The sequence below is a fragment of the Natator depressus genome, chromosome 4 (genome assembly GCF_965152275.1).
Source record: "Natator depressus isolate rNatDep1 chromosome 4, rNatDep2.hap1, whole genome shotgun sequence".
In the NCBI taxonomy this organism is placed as follows: domain Eukaryota; kingdom Metazoa; phylum Chordata; order Testudines; family Cheloniidae; genus Natator; species Natator depressus.
The window spans coordinates 54,605,979-54,625,411 of record NC_134237.1 but is presented as its reverse complement, the minus strand read 5'-3'; the positions used below and the strand labels follow the sequence as shown (position 1 = coordinate 54,625,411).

The 19,433-nt window shown below is 42.8% G+C and overlaps 1 protein-coding gene across 3 annotated transcripts in view; it reads right to left on the bottom strand.

Moving 5' to 3' along the window:
* Window positions 1-18,038, bottom strand: part of SMAD1 (SMAD family member 1) — a 70,447-nt gene extending 52,409 nt beyond the window's left edge. For all 3 annotated transcript variants that reach the window (XM_074950945.1, XM_074950944.1, XM_074950946.1), the window contains exon 1: window positions 17,819-18,038. The gene's annotated coding sequence lies outside the window, so the exon portion shown is untranslated. The remainder of the gene's footprint in view (window positions 1-17,818) is intronic.
* Between the last annotated feature and the right edge of the window lie 1,395 nt (window positions 18,039-19,433).

Below are 19,433 nucleotides of genomic sequence, written 5' to 3'. Positions count from 1 at the left end.
TGATCTCAGGGTGGCCCTAGCATCCTTTAAGGAGTGGAGCGATCATCAGTTCTTTTATTAAACATCTCCACCTCCCTCAAATGGGAGGTCTTGTATGGTGTCCTGGATCTTTTCTGATATTCCTGATGATAAAAGCCAGGAGGCCCGCCTCATGGGTATAGCCAGTGCCATCAGTCTGACCACCACATCAGCAGCGTCGCTGGCTGCCTGTAAGGCTGTTCTGGCAAGCATCTGGCTTTCTCTAATGATCTCCTTTAAACTCCTCCCCAGCATCCTGCGGCACTTGCTCCAAGAAGAGAGGGATCTCTGGCAAGCTCTAGGGTCACTCAAAGGATAGCAAGGAAGTATCCCTGCTTGATGCTGGGAGGAAGGTATAGTGTGGTGGTGGTGGGGAGGAGTAGTATTCTTTAAACACTGGGGCTGAGGAGTGATTTCTCTGCTTCAGAGCCCAGTGCTGTTAAGGTGCCAATGATGCCCCCATACAGGATCTTGATGACTCTGGGGGGGTGGGGGGGGTGGACCTTGGTCCCATAATTATCACCACAGTAAATACTTCATCCGTGCCACCCTCCAGGCACAGATTTAGGCATCCTGTCCTTGGAAGACTGATTTATTTTCTCCTTTCTCTGGGCAGTGCCTCTCTATGCTGGGAGCTGTGTCTGGCTCCGCTTGGCCCTTCTTTTCAGCCTTACCTTTGTGTTGAGGCACCAGTGCAAGATCCAACAATAGCCGTGCTGTTGACTGAGGAGCCAGTGCAGAGGCTGAGACCAGTGCTGAATTATTGGCACTGATGTCAGAATGGTAACTGTTTTGGGGTTGAGATAGCAGCAGTTGGTAGAGAACCACTGGCATAGGCTATGCCCATTGACAAGGGATATGAGTCCATAGAAGGTAAGGGCTTCAATCTTTGAAAGCTGAGAGTCCAACATGGCAGTTCGCTCAAGACACGTCACCCAGTTGTACCGGAGGGAATGGGGAAAATCCTCCTGTTTGTTGGGTGGTTTTTGTTTGTTTTATTCTTTGTTTTTTGTCAGAAGTTTCCAAACAATACAGTTAATCAGAGATAAGGGTGAATAAGTATTTCTTCAAACTATGCATAAAAGAGGAGTCTGAAGTAAAAGAAGGGTAGCAGGTCAAACAGTCACCAGGTTCCATCTTGCTGCCATGGGCAGTAAGGGGGAACTGCAGAAGGGTCGAGGCTGCTCTACCCTTTATCCCCTTGTACAGGAGCATGAGGTGGCACAGGTCACATTCATGGTGCTGACAGCAACACCTAGTAAAAAAAAAAAATCCAATCTTTGGGCACCTAAATACTCAAAGAGCCACCTAAGCTTTCATTTACAGAAAACAAATAACTCCCTCACCCAACAGTTCAATCCCCATATGCACAAAGATGGCTTTAGATAAAAAAAAAAAAATCGAAGGTTTGGTCTACATTAGATAACTAGTTTGTTCCCCCTCAATCACTTGAAATAAATGCACTTTACATTCATACAAAGTGCTTCTTCCTGCAATAATCGGGGCTCTAAACAGTGATGAGCTGCCAAAAGCTTAACAACCGGTTCCCTCCTCACCCCATGAGGGGGTCGTGGCCCGCCCCCACCCCTGCCTCATCCAACCCCCTCCCGTGTTCCCTGACTGCTCCTGGAACCGGGCAGGAGGGTCTCGTGGGCCACTACGTTACCCCGCCCCTAAGAGAGGTGCTGGCGGTGCTTACCTGGGGCGGCACCTGGGAAGCATCCAGCAGGTCCCTCTGGCTTCTAGGGGTGGGATAACGTACCTGGGGGGGGAGCAAGGGGAGCGGCCGCTCCCCCCACTGATCACATCAAAAGTGGCACCTTAGGTGCCGACTCCGTGGGGGCTCCGGGTCTGGAATACCCATGGGAAAAATTTGGTGGGTGCAGAGCACCCACCGGCAGCTCCCCGCCCCATGCCCAGCCCCAGCTCACCTCCGCCTCCTCCCCACTCTGCTTCTCTGCCCCCCACCCCCGGCTTCCCACGAATCATTTGTTTGTGAGGGAAGCCTGGGAGGGCTGAGAAGCAGGCGGTGGCTTCACGCTCAGGCCCAGGGAGGCAGAGGCGAGCTGGGGCAGGGAGCGGTTCCCCTGCGTGCCTCCCGCCCTCCTCTCCCCCAGTTACCTGCTGCGGTGTAGGTGGCCCCCCGCCCCAGCTCGCCTCCGCCTCCTGGGCCTGAGCGCAAAGCCGCTGCCTGCTTCTCAGCCCTCCCCGGCTTCCCACACGAACACCTGATTTGCAGGAAGCCGGGAGGTGAGGGGAGGCCGGGAGTGGAGAAGCAGAGCGGGGCGGAGCATAACTCAGGGGCAAAGACGAGCTGGGGCCAGGGCAGGGAGCTGCACCCCCCAAATTTTCCCCGTTGGTGCTCCAACCCTGGAGCACCCACAGAGTCAGCGCCTAAGGTGCCACTTTTGGCCGGTTCTAAAAGGGCATCTAAATTTAACAATCGGTTCCAGTGAACCGGCTCCAGCTCACCACTGGCTCTAAGGGATGTTCCAAACAGGCCTTGATTTTTAGGGATAAACAACTGAGTCTGAATCATTTCAATGCCCATGCAGATCAAGCTGCTTGATAAAGTGTTTAAAATAGTTCTCCCACCACTGGGGGGCAGGGAATGCTGGGAATAGAGCTATCAGCTGCAGCTCACAGCTGCCTCTGCCAACAAACCTTCTGCAGTTCACCAGCTCAACACTCCTGCCATTCCACTCTCCACCTATTGAAATACTAGCCACTCCATAGGTCTCTTCAGCTTTCCTCCAACCCCCAAACTCGTGTCCACAGCTGTTCAGCCACCTGTGGTTTGGTGACTGCAAGCCCCATTCTGACGGTTCACTTGGGGTTGATCAAATTGTGACCTGTAGTTACTAAGCCAGGGATAGTTATTTTTTTGTCAATGTCCAAGATCTCTTGATCAAGGTATAGTCAAGGTCCAGAGTCCAGAGAAAAAAAAACAACAAAAATAATAAATAATAAGTAAATAAAAATATTTTGGGGTCCATTCAAAAACAACTGGCAGTCTGGATCTGGCCCCCAGTCTGCCTATTGACTACCCCTGTACTAAGCCAACTGTGGTTTGCCAGCTGGTGAGAGCATTAGCATGATGATAAAGGTCAATTCTAGGAGATATCAGTCCAAGATGGCTCCACTGTCCCTTGCCCCATTACTGACTCCCAGCCTCAGGAAGGTGCCCACTCTCCCTGCTACAGCTCTGTTCTATTAAAGAGGGCAAGCACTAATTGAACAACATCCTGCCACCCAAAAAAAGGCAGAGACCCCAGTCTTCCCACCTGCCAGTTAGCCAGGAGATTGAGAAGGGGGAATGCTGGTGGAGAAATAGGGCCTTTTCTGTGGGAACATTATGAGGGGCTTAGGTGCTCCTCCCCTCACCTTCCCCCACTACTCTGATCTCCGTCCACATGCCACAGGTCATCTGCCAGATGAGGACACAAATGGGTAGCATTTCTGGTTGGGAGAATGGGAAGAAGTGGAAGTGGGTGAATGGTCAGGAAGGGACTCTCAGCCAGTAAGCTATGGGAAATTCACTGGCAGATTTGTCTGAGGTTTTAGGACAGTTACATCAAGGCTAGGTTCTAGGTGCGCTACAAATGTTAATGATGGTGTACCCAACTATGTCACGTACCTGATTACATCTGACAGGGCTTTATGCAGTTCTATATACACAGCAGGATATATAAGCCAGGGACATACTTATGAACCATCTGTTAACAGTAAGAACGGATTGGAAGAAAAGGGAAAAAAAACTGAAAATTTTCAAAAGTCAGTACTTTTTCCATTGGAAATAAAAGGACATATTTTCCAGTCAGCTCAACTGACTGTTACATGGAAAATAGCTGTGTGTGGATTCATATTATTACCTTCTTACAAATTCAATAAGAAAAAAAGTGGTTCAGCCATTTTACAGCTACTTGTGAACAAAAGCAGTTAATTCAATTTTTTTTTCTCAAAACTATCTTGAACAAGTTATTCACCTCAAACAAACAAGTCAATAGGTCTGAAACCGAACTGATAGGGGACTAGAGAAGTTCTGTGATGCTTCTAAGACTGTCTAGTCCAACAATTCAATTCATCAGGATAGTAACTGTACTGGTTACCCTAAAACTACATCCAAACAAAACACACATAGCCAGTTTAAAATACAAGTAGACGTTTTTCCTAATCACTGACACAATTACCTTTTGCAACACTTAAATGGCAAGCACTTGTAGACTTGTAGAATGACTATTACAATAAGACAGCACTGCAATACAATTGTGTATTTATATACAAAAACGTTTCAGTCATCAAAATACATGGTCCACATCCATATTTTAATAATAATTATAGGCGAACATGATTTCTCTGAAATGATACAAGGTTTGCCACTACTAGTCCCTCTGACATATAAAGACGGCTTCACTGTGTATAGAGAAAAATGGGGAGGGAAGTCACGCCTTTCTGGGGGGTTTTTTGTTTTGATTTATTTTAATATCTAATCTCAGGTTCTCCCTTCTCTCTCTTAGCTAGAAACTCTGGCATATTTGGGACTGTAACAAAGATCTCCCTTCCAGCAAATAGAGGTATAAAAAGTATTCTTTTTAAACTGGCGGTTCATTCAAATGCCCCAATCCAGATCAGGATCCTGTGTTAGGAGAGGTGCAAATACACGGGATGACACTACACCTGGCGTACAGAGTTTACAATTGCAAATTATTAGACAAAATTTCAAGGAAGCAGAAAATATATTTAAATAAATTTGAGGCCATTTTCACAGATAAGTGGCAAAAAAGTGTTACTTTAAAGGTGACCTAAAAAGCAAGAGCGATTGCTTCCTAAATTTCCTTATGAGAAAAATCTAAAAGGCCTTGAAAAAGGCAGGTGGTGGTTTATCAATTCCCTGGACTCTGCAGTACTTGATAGTCATTAGCTTACAGTGGTATATCATCATCAAATGTCTTACTCCTCCCTCTTTCCTTCATTAGCAGATGTTTGTAGTAAAGCCAGCCTTTGTTTTTAAGAGGACTCTGAAATGGATTCTTAAAAGTTCTGCCAGCAACTTTAAAATTAGTTTCCCCTTTCTTTTAAGTAGCAAGAGAAAAGCTTTTCTACCAATCACAAGTCATCAAATAAATGTAACAATATTATTTTGAAAAAAGAGTAAATATGTTCTACTTTAGTCTAGGTCCACACATGGAAGCTTCTTGTGGCAAAACCGCACTTTTACCAGTACAGTTATATCAGTTCCATTTAGGCTATGTCTACACTGCGCTTTCATCACTATAAGTTTTGTTGCTCAAGGGTGTGAAAAAAATCACACACCCCCCCCGAACAACAAAAGTTGACACGAAAAGCACCAGTGTGGACAGCGCTTTGTGGGCAGGAGACACTCTCCCGGTGACGAAGCTACCGCCTCTCATTCAGGGTGGTCTTATTTTGTCGCCGGGAGAGCACAGCTGCACCATTGTAAGGTGCGTAGTATAGACATAGCCCTACACCTCGCCATATCTCGGATAGACGTAGCTATGCCAGTAGAAGTCTGCAGTATTGACCTGGCCTCAGTAGATGTTTTAAGGAGCTGCAGTACTCCTGACTGAAATATTCATCTCTGACTAGATAATTCCTGTAGCTGTCTTGGGTCAGTAACTTAAGTGATATCCAAATATGACAGAGTGCTAGCAGCAGCACCCTGATCACCCTGATGGTGCTGCAGCATGAAGTAGGCTGCAGGCTCAGCTATGAACAATTAAATACTTTCTACTGCAGGAATGTGAGCACCTGGGTGGTAATTACTGGGCTCATGATGAAATTAGGAGGATATAGGTAGAAGGAAGAGGCAGCAAGGGGGAGCTTTCTACAGCGTTAAATCTGTCCGCAGAAATGATATTCTTAACGAAATATTACGGCTAGCCACAGAACTTGTGCAATTGGCTATAGCTACTGTAATAGTAGGGATGCTGGTGCATATTGAGATAGCAGGCAACAAATTGGCGGACAAAGGCAAAAAGTAACATTAATCATGAACAAGTTGACCTAGTAATCCCCTTAGCAAACTGGAATTTAAACACCTAATCAAAAATGAGCTAAGGAAGGAATGTCAAGAACATTGGGCAAATTAAACAAAAAGGGATAAATTCCGAGAAGTATGTCCTACATTTGACAATGTTGACATAATCAAAGGCCCTGAGAGGAAGAACAAAGTGGTTCTATTTAGAATTATATCAGGGCATTGTAGTAATTTATTTCTAATTAACATACACAAAAATAAATTATGTATGACATGTAAAGGTCCAGGGAACAATAGATCCTTTTGGATTGTAAAGACCACGCCAATGATGGAGGTGTTTATATAGAAAAATAAGAAGCCTTAAAGTAAAAACACTTTGCAACATTTATAAAAAATACAAGGAAAATGGGGCTCAATAGTAAAAGCTTTTCTGCAATTCTTTAAGAACACCAGGAAAGGCATGAGAACCTAAGTCATGAAAAAGATATAAAAGTACAGTGCATTCGGGGATCGAGAACGAAGTCTGCTACTCCATAAAACCAAAGTAGCAGCTCAGACAGGAAGCTTAGGGCTTGTCTACATTACCAGCCGGATCACGGGCAGCGATCAATCCAGCGGGGGTCGATTTATCGTGTCTGGTCTAGACACGATAAAATCGACCGCCGCACACTCTCCCGTCGACTCCGGAACTCGACCGGAGCGAGAGGCTCAGGCGGAGTACACGGGGGAGCGTCAGCTGTCAACTTACCGCAGTGAAGACACCACAGTAAATAGATCTAAGTACGATTGATTGATTTCCCTCCCGGTGTAGGCCAGGCCTCAGAAAGTGAGCTGTACTGAAGAGGGAGGCTGCATGGAAAAAAGCTCTTCCTCCAAGATGCCTGTGTTATGTTTGGTTTCAGAGTAGCAGCCATGTTAGTCTGTATTCGCAAAACGAAAAGGAGTACTTGTGGCACCTTAGAGACCAACAAATTTATTTGAGCATAAGCTTTTGTGAGCTACAGCTCACTTCATCGGATGCATGTTTAGCAAACAGTTTAGCAAACACTTGAGCCCTTCTAAGCTACTATTGTTTTTTGCTTTGGGTTACTAAAGGTTAAACTTTTGTTTTTGTAAGTGATCTCTCACCTATCTATCCAGAAAGCATGCTTCAAGGCTTGAAACTAATATCGGTTTTAAATGTTTCAAAAGAGACTTCTCTAGATTAAGTCTAATGCTAGAAGTTACACAAACTATAACTTACATGTTTCAGGTAATACAGACAAAAGACTTTTCCTCTGCCTTCTACATCCCAAATGGAAGCACTGAACACACCAACACCAACAGGAATAATAAAGGGCCTATTAAGGATGCTACGCTGCAAAACCAGCAATGGGCAAAATTCAAAACAAGAAGCTGTAATCGCTGAGACGGTAATCTACACATAACTAGATTTCCTGAGGTATTCAATAAAGTCAAAATTTACACCTTTTAGAAAAAAGTACAGTTCTTCATTGTATTCACCAAGTCTTCATTCTACATAGTTCTACTAAACAGGTCACTGATATAGTAATATCCTCTATGAACCAACGTAGGTCCCACAAAGCTAATGGAGTTAGATGTCTAGAGATCAGAGAAGGAGACCGCAAATCAGGAAACCCTCATCCAATGTAAATCGACATCAACTTCAATGGCATTCATCTATGCAAGCTGAAGAGCTGGTTACACAACTCTGATTTTAAAGTTGATTTAGCTAAACTGTTGGTCTTGAATCCAGTGAGAAAGTTTCTCCAGCATAGACAGGCCCTAGGCATTATCTTTCCATCCAGGACAACAGAAGCACAATACAGAAAACCAAAGAAAGTGTGCTATCAAATACAAGGACTTCAGGCTCATTGTATATCAAAAACAGTAAGATCCCAAAGACCTTAGAAGAATATGGTGTTTTCACAAGTAAGACAAACCCCATAGTTCACAGAGATTTTGTACTGTTAATCATTTAAGAATTCAAACTGCTTTACAAGAACAGGTTCTCTCTCTGTTTCCTAGTTTTGATCAAGTCAAAAAATATCACTAGAATGGCCCTTCACCTTACTTGGCTTCTTGCCAAAAATGAGGAGGAGCACAAAAAATAACCAAAACTTCTTAAGGCTGTAAAAGTTGAACGGGCTTGCTCATCCCATCTCTTCACTCCTTATGTTCTCAACGTTTCTCTGAGATGTCTGTGCTTAAGGGAACAAAGCTGTCATGTGCCATCATTTTCCCTCCTCCCATCATATACATCCCTGTGAGGAAACCCTCATTTTCTAACTGTCCTACCGCTTTGGTGAGTGACTGAAGGACCAGATAAGAAGAGAGAGACTATTACACTGTACCTGTAATTATACTATCTTAGAAAGAGAAAGTATTAAAAAAAATCTACCAGCTCTCCACACTAGACTACATTCCCGTTCAAAAAAAAGCTACAGAAGTGACAAACAACGTATACAAACTTTGCAACAAAAAATGAAGTCTTTAGTCTCAAAAGAGAAAAAAAACACCGTTTATGCATTTGTCTTATCTGCTTTGGTGTACAACACCCCATAATAGTAGGAATGGGACCAGAATCTTCCCTAATTTAAGATAATGGTCTAGCAGAAGACTAGCTAACACCTTTCTTGTCTCTCACAAAACTGCTCAGCAACTTTAAAAGCACAATTGAGCAAAGAATAAGCAAAAAATTGTTTTGCAAGCCATTTTTCTTTGTAAAGAAACATGAATGCAAATGTGTTTTGTGATTCTCTGGTATGCGGGGGACAGTGGCGGATTAAAGATTTTGCCGCCCCTAGGCCCTGAAATAATTGCATCCCCTCCACCCCAACTCACCTCCGCTCCGCCTCCTCCCCTGAGCGCGCCACCAGGTCCTGCTTCTCCCCGCTCCCTGCCAGTGCTTGCGTGTGAAACAGCTTCACGACGGATGGGGGAAGAGCGGGTAACGCGGCACGCTCAGGAGAGGAGGCGGGGCCAGGGCGGGGATTTGGGGAAGGGGTGGAGTTGCGGCGGGGCCGGGGGCCACGAACCAGCACCAGGGGAAGCAGCCTCTGGCTGCTATTATAAATTTGTCGGCCTAGGCATTAATACGCCGCTGGCTGGGGATGGCCAGTGGAAAGGGGAGTGAGAAAAAGCCTTTTACTCTTCACTATCTGTATCATACCTAGAGAGACTGATAGGAACTCAGTCTTGCCCCCAAGTTTACAGAAAATTACTAAAAAAAAAGATCAGGAAGAACAGCAAGAGATTTAACAGTTTCAGCCAGTCCTAGATTCACTTCTTGCTCACCTATGCTTTGGAAACAAATATGAGAGCCTCCTTTCCACTGTATCTAGGAAATAAGCAAGTTGCAACCTGTATATTTTTTTATCCATTAATCAAAGCTGCTTTACATGAGAGTCTTTAGCCATGGGTGCATGCAAGGTAGGAAGCTTTCAATTTTAACTACTTTCCACCTCAAGCCACACTGAAACCTAATTACCTAAAGAGTGCAATGTATTGGTAGAATAAAGATAAATATGCAGTTCATTAACACATGAATGTGAACAAACAGCAAATGTTTCCCCTCCTCCCCCAAACACGTTTACATGTGGAAACCACAACAGGATTCTTCAGACACATTTCACATCTAAGCGAACTTTTCTGCTTTAAAAAAAAAACGGCTAGGTACTACAGTTAGTTTACTTTGATTCGTTTATATATAAATGATTCTCTACCTAAATAATTTCATTGAGTCACCTTTCTATTTGACCCAATTAATTACAGCAGGTTTAACATTGAACACTGCAGATTTTAAGCAGACAATTCATGTACATGCACACTAACATGGCATATTTAAGAAGTACAAGAAACTCAAAGATTTACTATAACCTAACATAATGAATTTAAAATAAGCCTCTACTGTAGAATATGCTACATATGCAATGTGCTGCAAATACTGCTTATTTAATGTCTTATATAAAATGTTTAAAATATTCATATTATACAAGTTTGAAATGACATTAATATTTGATTCTTCAATGTGCCTAATTCTGTGTCCATAAATAAGACTATAATCACATAACAGTAGCTAGTACCAGCTCTATTTGTCCCTCCCCAATTTATCTATATTTTTTCCTATAATTAAAATGGCCTCAGTAGTCCTAACAATATACTGTGGCCTCATCCACATGCAGAAATTGCATTGCTTTAATGAGTTAAAAAACCCCAATTCAGCTAAATCAGTGCAAAGCCCATATATTAGTGTAAGCTAACCTGATATAACCCAGCTGAAAAGTATGCCTATGCAGGGCTTGCACTGGTTTAACTAAATAAGTTTCTAAACAGATTTTAGTTAAATTGGTTCAATTTATAGGATTAGACAATGCATTACAAAAGTTGGCTATAAATTCTGAAACTCAATTTATACTTTTATCTGTTAAAAAAATAAAAAACATCAAATACTGCATTTGGACTTTCCTTATCACAAACGTTTTGTACCCAGAGGTAAGGTCTGTCAGCTTGAAGCTGTTCACAATCACCCCCCTATTCAACCACGTTATTGAGTGAGGAGCGGGAAAACAAATGAGGCACTATCAAATTATCAAGATAAATGTTTTTAAACGCATACCCATTTCTAAGTTATGCAATACTATTCTGATCACTTTGGTGTAACATTTTTAATAATTTCAATGACAAAACTTGCAAGTTAAATAAATATTTTAATTTATAATTTAGACTATCTGTGTTAGACATTTCTAATTAAGACTGTCTGCATTAACATATTTAGATAATCACATCTGTTGCCATGAAGGAAAAAAGTCCCTCTTCTAAGCATAAAAATATGAAATAATGCTTTAGAAATTACTGGTGAACCACATTAATGATTTACTCATATGCCAAGTCAGCAGTAACACTTGCCTTTGGATAATACTGCTCTGAACAGTACCTAAATATAATTTTATAAAGGCATGTTTAAAAATAATTTTCTTTTCTCCTTGTATGCCAGACAAGGCCATGTCTACATGAGGAAATTGACCAGAACAGCTCCAGTATAATTTAGGGGTTCTGGAATAACTCCCCATGTGGACACTCGATTCCTGAATAAAAGCAATTTTATTCTGTAATAGTAACTTCACTTTCAAGATGGAGTAGTTATTCCACAATAAAGTCACTTTTATTTCAGAACAGAGCGTCCACACGGCAGGCAGGGTCATTCTGGAATAGCTAAGTAAGAATAGGTTTCAGAGTAGCAGCCGTGTTAGTCTGTATTCGCAAAAAGAAAAGGAGTACTCGTGGCACCTTAGAGACTAACAAATTTGTGCCACAAGTACTCCTTTAAATAAGAATAGTTGTTCTGGAATAAATGCCAGTCAATTTGCCCATAAATCTACAAAAGAAATTTAACTGAACAAATAAACACTTTCCTATCACTGATCTAGGATCTTAATTATCTTGCAACTGTTTACCATGCCAGGTATTACATGCACAATATTGCTACACTAGGCAGCCCGGGAGTCATATCACCACAATGTTAAACTGTCATTTCAATGGAAGACAAGTACAGAGGTGGTGCACCAGTGGCCATATTGTTAATATTAAAAGATCCCAGGCACAAGAGGCATGGCTGTGCAATTAAGTATGTAGTTCAATGCTCTGTACTATGAGCAAAGGCTAAAGGAAGTGGTAATGTTTAGTTTGGAAAAGAGGAGATGGGGGGGTGGGGGGGGGGTGATATCCATCTTGAAAGGCTGCCATTAAAAAAAAAAATGGAGAAAAGTTGTTCTCTCTTGCCACAAAGGACAGGACAAGAGGCAATGGGTTCAAACTACAGCATAGCAGATTTCGATTGAATCTCAGAAGAAACTTCCTAACTGTAAGAACAGTAGGACAATGGAACAGACTGCCTAGGGAGGTTGTGGAAGCTTCTTCACTGGAGGTTTTCAAAAGGAGGCTGGATCTGTCTTGGATGGTTTAGACAAAACAAATCCTGCATCTTGGCAGGGGGTTAGACTAGACCAGTGGTTCTCAACTGGGGCACTCCAAGCAGGTTTTATGGGGTCCACCAAGCAGGACCAGCATTAGACTCGCTGGAACCCAGGGCAGAAAGCCACAGCCCCACCGCAAGGGGCTGAAGCCCAGGGCCCTGAGCCGCAACACCTGAGGTGGAAACAAGCCTGAGCAACTTCGGTTTGCGGTGCCCCATGACGTGGAGCCCCTGGCAATTGTCCTGCTTGTTACCCCTTAACGCAAGCCGTGGCTTTTATATGCAGAAAACCAGTTATGGTGGCAGAGCTGGGCTGTGAAGTTTTTATAGCATGTCTGGGGGACCTCAGAAAGAAAAAGGTCGAGAACCCCGGGACAAGACGACCATTGCAGTCCCTTCTAATCCTTTGTTCCCCCCTAAGACTAGTTATGAGAACTACACTTCATCTGCCTTTGATCCAACTCAACTACGCGGCACATTTTAGAGCAAACAGAAATGTGCAAAAACCTGAAGTCACACTGTGTAAGTCTACACTGCATCTGGGAGTGCATCTCCCAGCCCAGCTCCACAGACTTGTGCTAGCAAAGCTCACACTAGCACATTAAAAATTGCTGTGCAGCTGGGGCTGGAGCTCAGGTTCTCAAGCCTGGAGTTGGGACCACTGCCTGAGTGGCTACATCAAAGCAACATCTGTCTACACAGCTATTTTTAGTGTGCTAGCACAAGCCCCAATACCACATGTCTGTGGATCCAGTCTGCGAAGCTCATTCCCAGATGCTGTGTAGACGTACCCTTAAATTCTGTTAATCTGGGCTCTTTTGCATTCCTTGGAATTGGACTGTTTATTTTATGAAGCGTTTGGCTTTTCTTCCCTAAAAGACAGCTTCCTTTATGCAAATGAACATTTGTTCTCCATTGAGATTGTAAAAAGAAAAGGAGTACTTGTGGCACCTTAGAGACTAAACCAGTAAAATTCTGTCCCTCTTCCCCCTCCATACTTCACCCTACAAGGGAGTATTATCTTTAAAACCAGAGGCCTGTTCTACACACAGTTCTTGTGCTGGTATAACTATTTCAGTTTGGGATGTAATTTTTTTTACCAAGATATTTATAACAATACAACCCTTTATGTAGGTAAGTTATATCAATACAAAGGGGCCTTATACCCATGTAGCTTATGCCCCTTCCCATATACTGTCATAACTGTGTCCACACCAGGGAGGTTACACTGCTTTAACTATAGTGGTTGCAACTTGTGTGTAGATGAGCTCTAAGACACTGACATCTTAACAAATCAACAAAGTTTTTGTTTTAAAATGTACTTTTGTTTGGCTTTAAAAAAAAAAAAAAAGCCCAACACATTTAGAAACTCAAGAACAGGAATCAGAAAATCTTTATAAAGAACTGGGTGGTTCCAATTATTTCAGATATCCTTACACACACAGAGAAAGTAAAAGGGCTATCTGAACATTAATATTCAGAATAGTTCTTCAGGAACTGGAATGGAAAAAGACAGTATAACTGGGCAAGTTAGTCATAAAAAAAAATAAACCACAAATAAAAAGAACATTAGAAGAGTCACTTCATTAACCACAAGGCAGTCTTTGTGACCTCATGTCCATTTTCACAGGTTTTACAGTTCTCCTTTCAATAAGGTTATTTCATTAGTCTGTTTCACCACAGCACAAGAGAGCTCCTTATCCACATTTTACAAATATTTCTCTGAAAAATGGGTTTCAATGCTTTACTTCCAGCTCAGAAAGTAGCTTACCTAAAAGGGCATCTTGTTTTGATCGGACTGAACCTGTAGTCTAGTCTCTTCAATCTTCCAGTAATACTCTATTGATTTTCTATTGCTTTCCATAGCCTCTCACAAATCCATTTTAATCTGTAGTTATCACAGATAAATACAGATGGATGCAAAAATACTTAGTTTCTCTCAATTAGAGATCATATATGATTCAATGATGTTCACACAAGTCAAACCAGACAGCATTTAAGTCTACCACCACAAAAATACCAAACCAAAGGACACAGATAAGAGCCACAAGCAGGATTTGCCATGTGTGCATTGTAAAGCTTTTACTATCAGTACAAATAGTAAGAAGATTTAAGATGCTTAACATACAAAACAGTTAGTTTATGCCATTAGAAACTAGTATGCCACAGATAAAACCGATTTTTTTCCTGTAAATAGTTTAAAAAATCACAGTTGCCTTAACTAAGGAAAGTAGCGAGCTATTGACAAGCAGGATTTAAAATCAGATTAGTTTTAAAATAGGTTTGGTCATATAATTCAACATATACCACTCAGTTCTACAGAAGCATTTCAACAGAGATACATTCAGAGTCACTACTTCTAGTAGAAAGAAAAGGAGTACTAGTGGCACCTTAGAGACTAACTAATTTATTTGAGCCTAAGCTTTCGTGAGCTACAGCTCACTTCATCGGATGCATCCGATGAAGTGAGCTGTAGCTCACGAAAGCTTAGGCTCAAATAAATTAGTTAGTCTCTAAGGTGCCACTAGTACTCCTTTTCTTTTTGCGAATACAGACTAATATGGCTGCTACTCTGAAACCTACTTCTAGTAGGATAAAGATCACTAGTAGACTGGACAGAGTGTTAAACCATTTGCCCGCTTTCATCACTTCGCTGTTGGATTGTGTAGTCAGCAAGTAAAGCCTGATCATTTTTGAACCTCGGGAACTGTATAAAATTCAGCTTTTCCCCCACCCAATAAGAGAGAGATGGTCATTCTCTATTTCAATTGTTAATGACTGGGAGAAGGAGGTTAATAGTCAGGGTACCTCTGCTCACATATTGCTCTTCATAATTTCAAATTCTCTTTATATAAAATGTTTTAAGTTATACACATGGTGCTCTCCGCATCCCCATTTTTGAAGCATAACAGGCCATGCCACACATGCTTGCTTTGGTGCCCCCATAATGTGGTTTAATTATGATGACTGAACTAATAGGCTCATATCACAGACTTTTACAGGTTGACCCCATGTCATTCTGATGTATCATTTTGCACCAGTTCAGTGCTGTAAATCAATTTAAGATCTCCAGCAGGCTGAAAAGGCTGGTAATGATGCTTTCTCTGCAGTCTCTGGGGACTCCACATTATACACAACTTACATTATTTATAAAGCTGAGAGGATGCCTCCATTAGCCTTATAAGACTACAGAAATGAAGGCTTTTGTATACACACAACTTGGACTGGGCAGTGCACACTATTGTATTTTAAATATGACAACATTCAAACTTATTATTTCCTATTTTTTTTAAACAAACAAACATGGCTTCAGTCTTTAACTTGCACCCATAAAATGGCTCAGAATTTAAGGAGGGTCTGTAAAAATCACTCCAGTATACACAAAAAAGGCGTAGCAATGTTATTAACCACTGTATCACTTTTCTTTACATTTCATCACTTTAGGTACTAGTTTGAACTCAAAACTATATTTATCAACTTCCAAACACTTGAATTGGTAGACACTGCTTATACAGAAACTGAAGGATCTCAAGCTGTTTATCTAGTCTTTTTCCGACACTGTACTGGATCAAAGAGTACACAAAATGAAAAGTAGACAGGATAGCATAAGGAAAAAAGTGTATTTGATTACATACCAAGGGAATGGAAGGGTCAAAACTAAAGCAAGGACAAATCCCTACCTTTAGGGTAACCTGATCTTGCCTTGAACTGATCCTTTCTGGAGACCGTGTAAGGGTCCTGGATCACCCAACTCCAGCAAAATCTTTGTCAAGCCCCAAGTTACAGTGTGAAATGAATTACAAGAGGAGAGTCTGAACAACAGCACAGGATTATCAAATACATGGGTTAAGTATTATTCATCTTAACATTAAAAAACCCTAAAGACAGCCACTGTAAAGGAGTCACAAAAATGAAGTATTTAATATTTAAACAAGGAGCAATGAGAATCTTCTACCAACTGCCCTGCACAGAACTCCTGTCCAGACTGATATATTTTACCTTGTGAGTTGCAATTGGAAGCAAGTTGCCAATAAATTTAACGTAGTACTTAGAGACAAGATTAAAATCAGTTTTAACACAGCAAGTTCCTTTATAGGATTCACTCACTGTTTGACACACTGAGGTGTGGGCACGAGACCACATGAAGACTAGCAGAATTTGAGGTGTCTGCTTATAAAGAAAAATAATCTCTGTGGGTTCTTAGCCTCAGTTTTGAGCTTCATGTTGTGTAATGTACAAAATCACAAACAAGCTAAGTCTTACAGGGAAGGAGAAGTCAGAAGAGGCAAGAGTTGACAGTTTTTATGTAAAAAGAAAACGAGTACTTGTGGCACCTTAGAGACTAACCAATTTATTTGAGCATAAGCTTTCGTGAGCTACAGCTCACTTCACTGGATGAAGTGAACTATAGCTCACGAAAGCTTATGCTCAAATAAACTGGTTAGTCTCTAAGGTGCCACAAGTACTCCTTTTCTTTTTGCAGATCCAGAGAGTAACACGGTTGCTACTCTGAAACTGGTTTTTATGTATAGAGTGGTCTGAAACATAACCTTTTACCTAAAATGCTAATTTCTAGAAATATAATATCCTACTACGTCTGCCATAAACTAAGGATGGGCATATATTTGCTTCTATTTGAAATGTACACCAATGAAAAAAAAAGTAGAATTTGATGTTTCTGACAATCCAATATTCCACCCAAGAGAAGGGTTGCGTCCATTCTTAGATGCAATGAACATCAGTTCTTTTTCCCTAAATATATCTTCCAAAAACTAAACTACAAATAAGCATACGCTCTACAAGCAAACTGCAAAACCGGCCTGTACATCTTCTGTAATTTTATAAACTGCTAACAAAGGGACAAATATTGTGGTTCTTACTCCATCAAAGCTCCCACTGGCTTCATTAAAAATGATAGAGTCTGGCCCAGCTACTTTAGAAAGCATGATTGAACACTTGCGCATGGACATATCTTAATAAAATTTAAAGGTACATCTCGAGCTGGATAATCTCATTCTGTACAGCAGAAGTAAATTGAAAATCACATTGAGAGAAGGAAAATCACGTGCATCCAAACCTTCTAATAATCAGAAGAATTTTAAGTGAACTTTCCTTGACCTCTCAACAAATCTTGTTGCAAAAAGCAAATCCATTCGGAGGGACAAAGATTTGGAGTAGCCAAGTCATTAGAGAAATGCTTTTCCCAAATAAAAACAAAAGGGCATTTGCCTTGTGCTAGCCAGAGCTTTACAGGAACCGTTGCAAGTTTCTCCCACTTGGCTGTGAACACAATGGGGCCAGGACAAGAGTCTGAGGCAGCAGAAGCCCCAGGAATAGGGTTTTCTCATGAGAGAGGGGGAAAGGGAGAAAGGAAGAGGGAAGGAGAGCGCTCTTGGCGGCTCTATTTTTAATTCCTCCAGCCCAACAAAGAAATCTGCCCAGAAACTTTAAACCAAAGAAGGCAGCAACGCTGAAAGCACAGAAGTCACAGGTTTCTCTCCGGGCACCCGCAGAGACGCCATCATGCTGGAGAAAAACCCTGTCCCCCTCCAAAAAAATAGAAATAAAAAGAATCCGTCCCTCCTTACCCCAAATGGTGGCGAAAAGAAGAAGCCCGGACCCGAGCCCGAGGCTGGAAATAACCGGGGGAAGGGAGAGCAACAAGGCAAAGCGCAGCCACCATTCAAACCACTTCCCCGGCGGCAGCAAGCCCTGCCCGGCCCCGGCCAGCCAGCAAGCCCCAGGACGCGGGGGGTGGGGGCTTGGAGGGCCCCTGGCCAGGCACAGGAGCCGGCCGAGGAGAGGGCAAAGAAGCGCAAAGTTGTTACCGGCTGCTGGGCGGCGAAGCGGGCAGAGGAGGCACCGAACGCCGCGGCCGCTCGCTCGCTGGCTCCCTCCGTCCTCCCCTGGCTGCGGCTGCTGCTGCTGCTGCTGTTGCGGCTCCAGCCGCCAGGCAGCCCTGCACTCGCTCTGCCTCTGCGCCTGGATTGATCTGGTCTCACTGGCGTCAGGCAGTCGGAGCCGCCCAGCCTCCACTTACCCCACTGCCAATATAACACACACACCAGGCCGGCGAGGGATCCTCTCCAAATTCCCACCCCCGCCGGCAGCTGCAGCTGCCTTGGGGCCCCTCGACAAAGTACTGGGTCGTGCTCCCCTTGCATTGCCGGCTTAGTTTGGTTTGTTAGCGCCGGCCTCCAGCGTTCAAAAGTCACGAAAGTGACTTAAAAAGCACGGTTTAAAAAAAAAAACCAGGAATATATTTGGGCTACTTTTTATTTTCCATCTGGTTTCGCAGTCTACAGGGTACACTTGCTTCACGTTTTCAAATGTGTCCCTGCAAACATGAGGGCTAGTAAAAATATATATAGCTTTAATAAAATTAATTATTATTGCAGCTGATATTCTCACAACAGTCTCGTGTTTCCAAGAGTTGTGGCCCTGATTCTGCAGCGTAGTCCATGCTTGGGCAAAGATTCGCCACCGCGGAACTCGTGCTGGGCGCAGAACAAAGTTGGTGAGGAAGGAGACTGAGAGTTTGTCTATACAGTGAAATTGCCTGGCATAACTTAACCTGTATAATTATATTGCTATGGTAAAGCCAGTAAATTTCCCCGTGGGCAGCACAGCATGGGGAGGAGGTGACCAGCCCCCTGTGGAGAAAGAAGTGGTTTGGGACTATTTAGAAAAGCTGGACGTGCACAAGTCCATGGGGCCGGATGCGCTGCATCCGAGAATGCTAAAGGAGTTGGCGGATGTGATTGCAGAGCCATTGGCCATTATCTTTGAAAACTCATGGCGATCGGGGGAGGTCCCGGATGACTGGAAAAAGGCTAATGTAGTGCCCATCTTTAAAAAAGGGAAGAAGGAGGATCCTGGGAACTACAGGCCAGTCAGCCTCACCTCAGTCCCCGGAAAAATCATGGAGCGGGTCCTCAAGGAATCAATTCTGAAGCACTTAGAGGAGAGGAAAGTGATCAGGAACAGTCAGCATGGATTCACCAAGGGCAAGTCATGCCTGACTAATCTACTTGCCTTCTCTGACGAGATAACTGGCTCTGTGGATGAGGGGAAAGCAGTCGACGTGGTGTTCCTTGACTTTAGCAAAGCTTTTGATATGGTCTCCCACAGTATGCTTGCCAGCAAGTTAAAGAAGTATGGGCTGGATGAATGGACGATAAGGTGGATAGAAAGTTGGCTAGATTGTCGGGCTCAATGGGTAGTGATCAATGGCTCCATGTCTAGTTGGCAGCCGGTATCAAGTGGAGTGCCCCAGGGGTCGGTCCTGGGCCGGTTTTGTTCAATATCTTCATTAATGATCTGGAGAATGGTTTGGGATTGCACCCTCAGCAAGTTTGCAGATGACACTAAACTGGGAGGAGAGGTAGATATGCTGGAGGGTAGGGATAGGATACAGAGGGCCCTAGACAAATTAGAAGATTG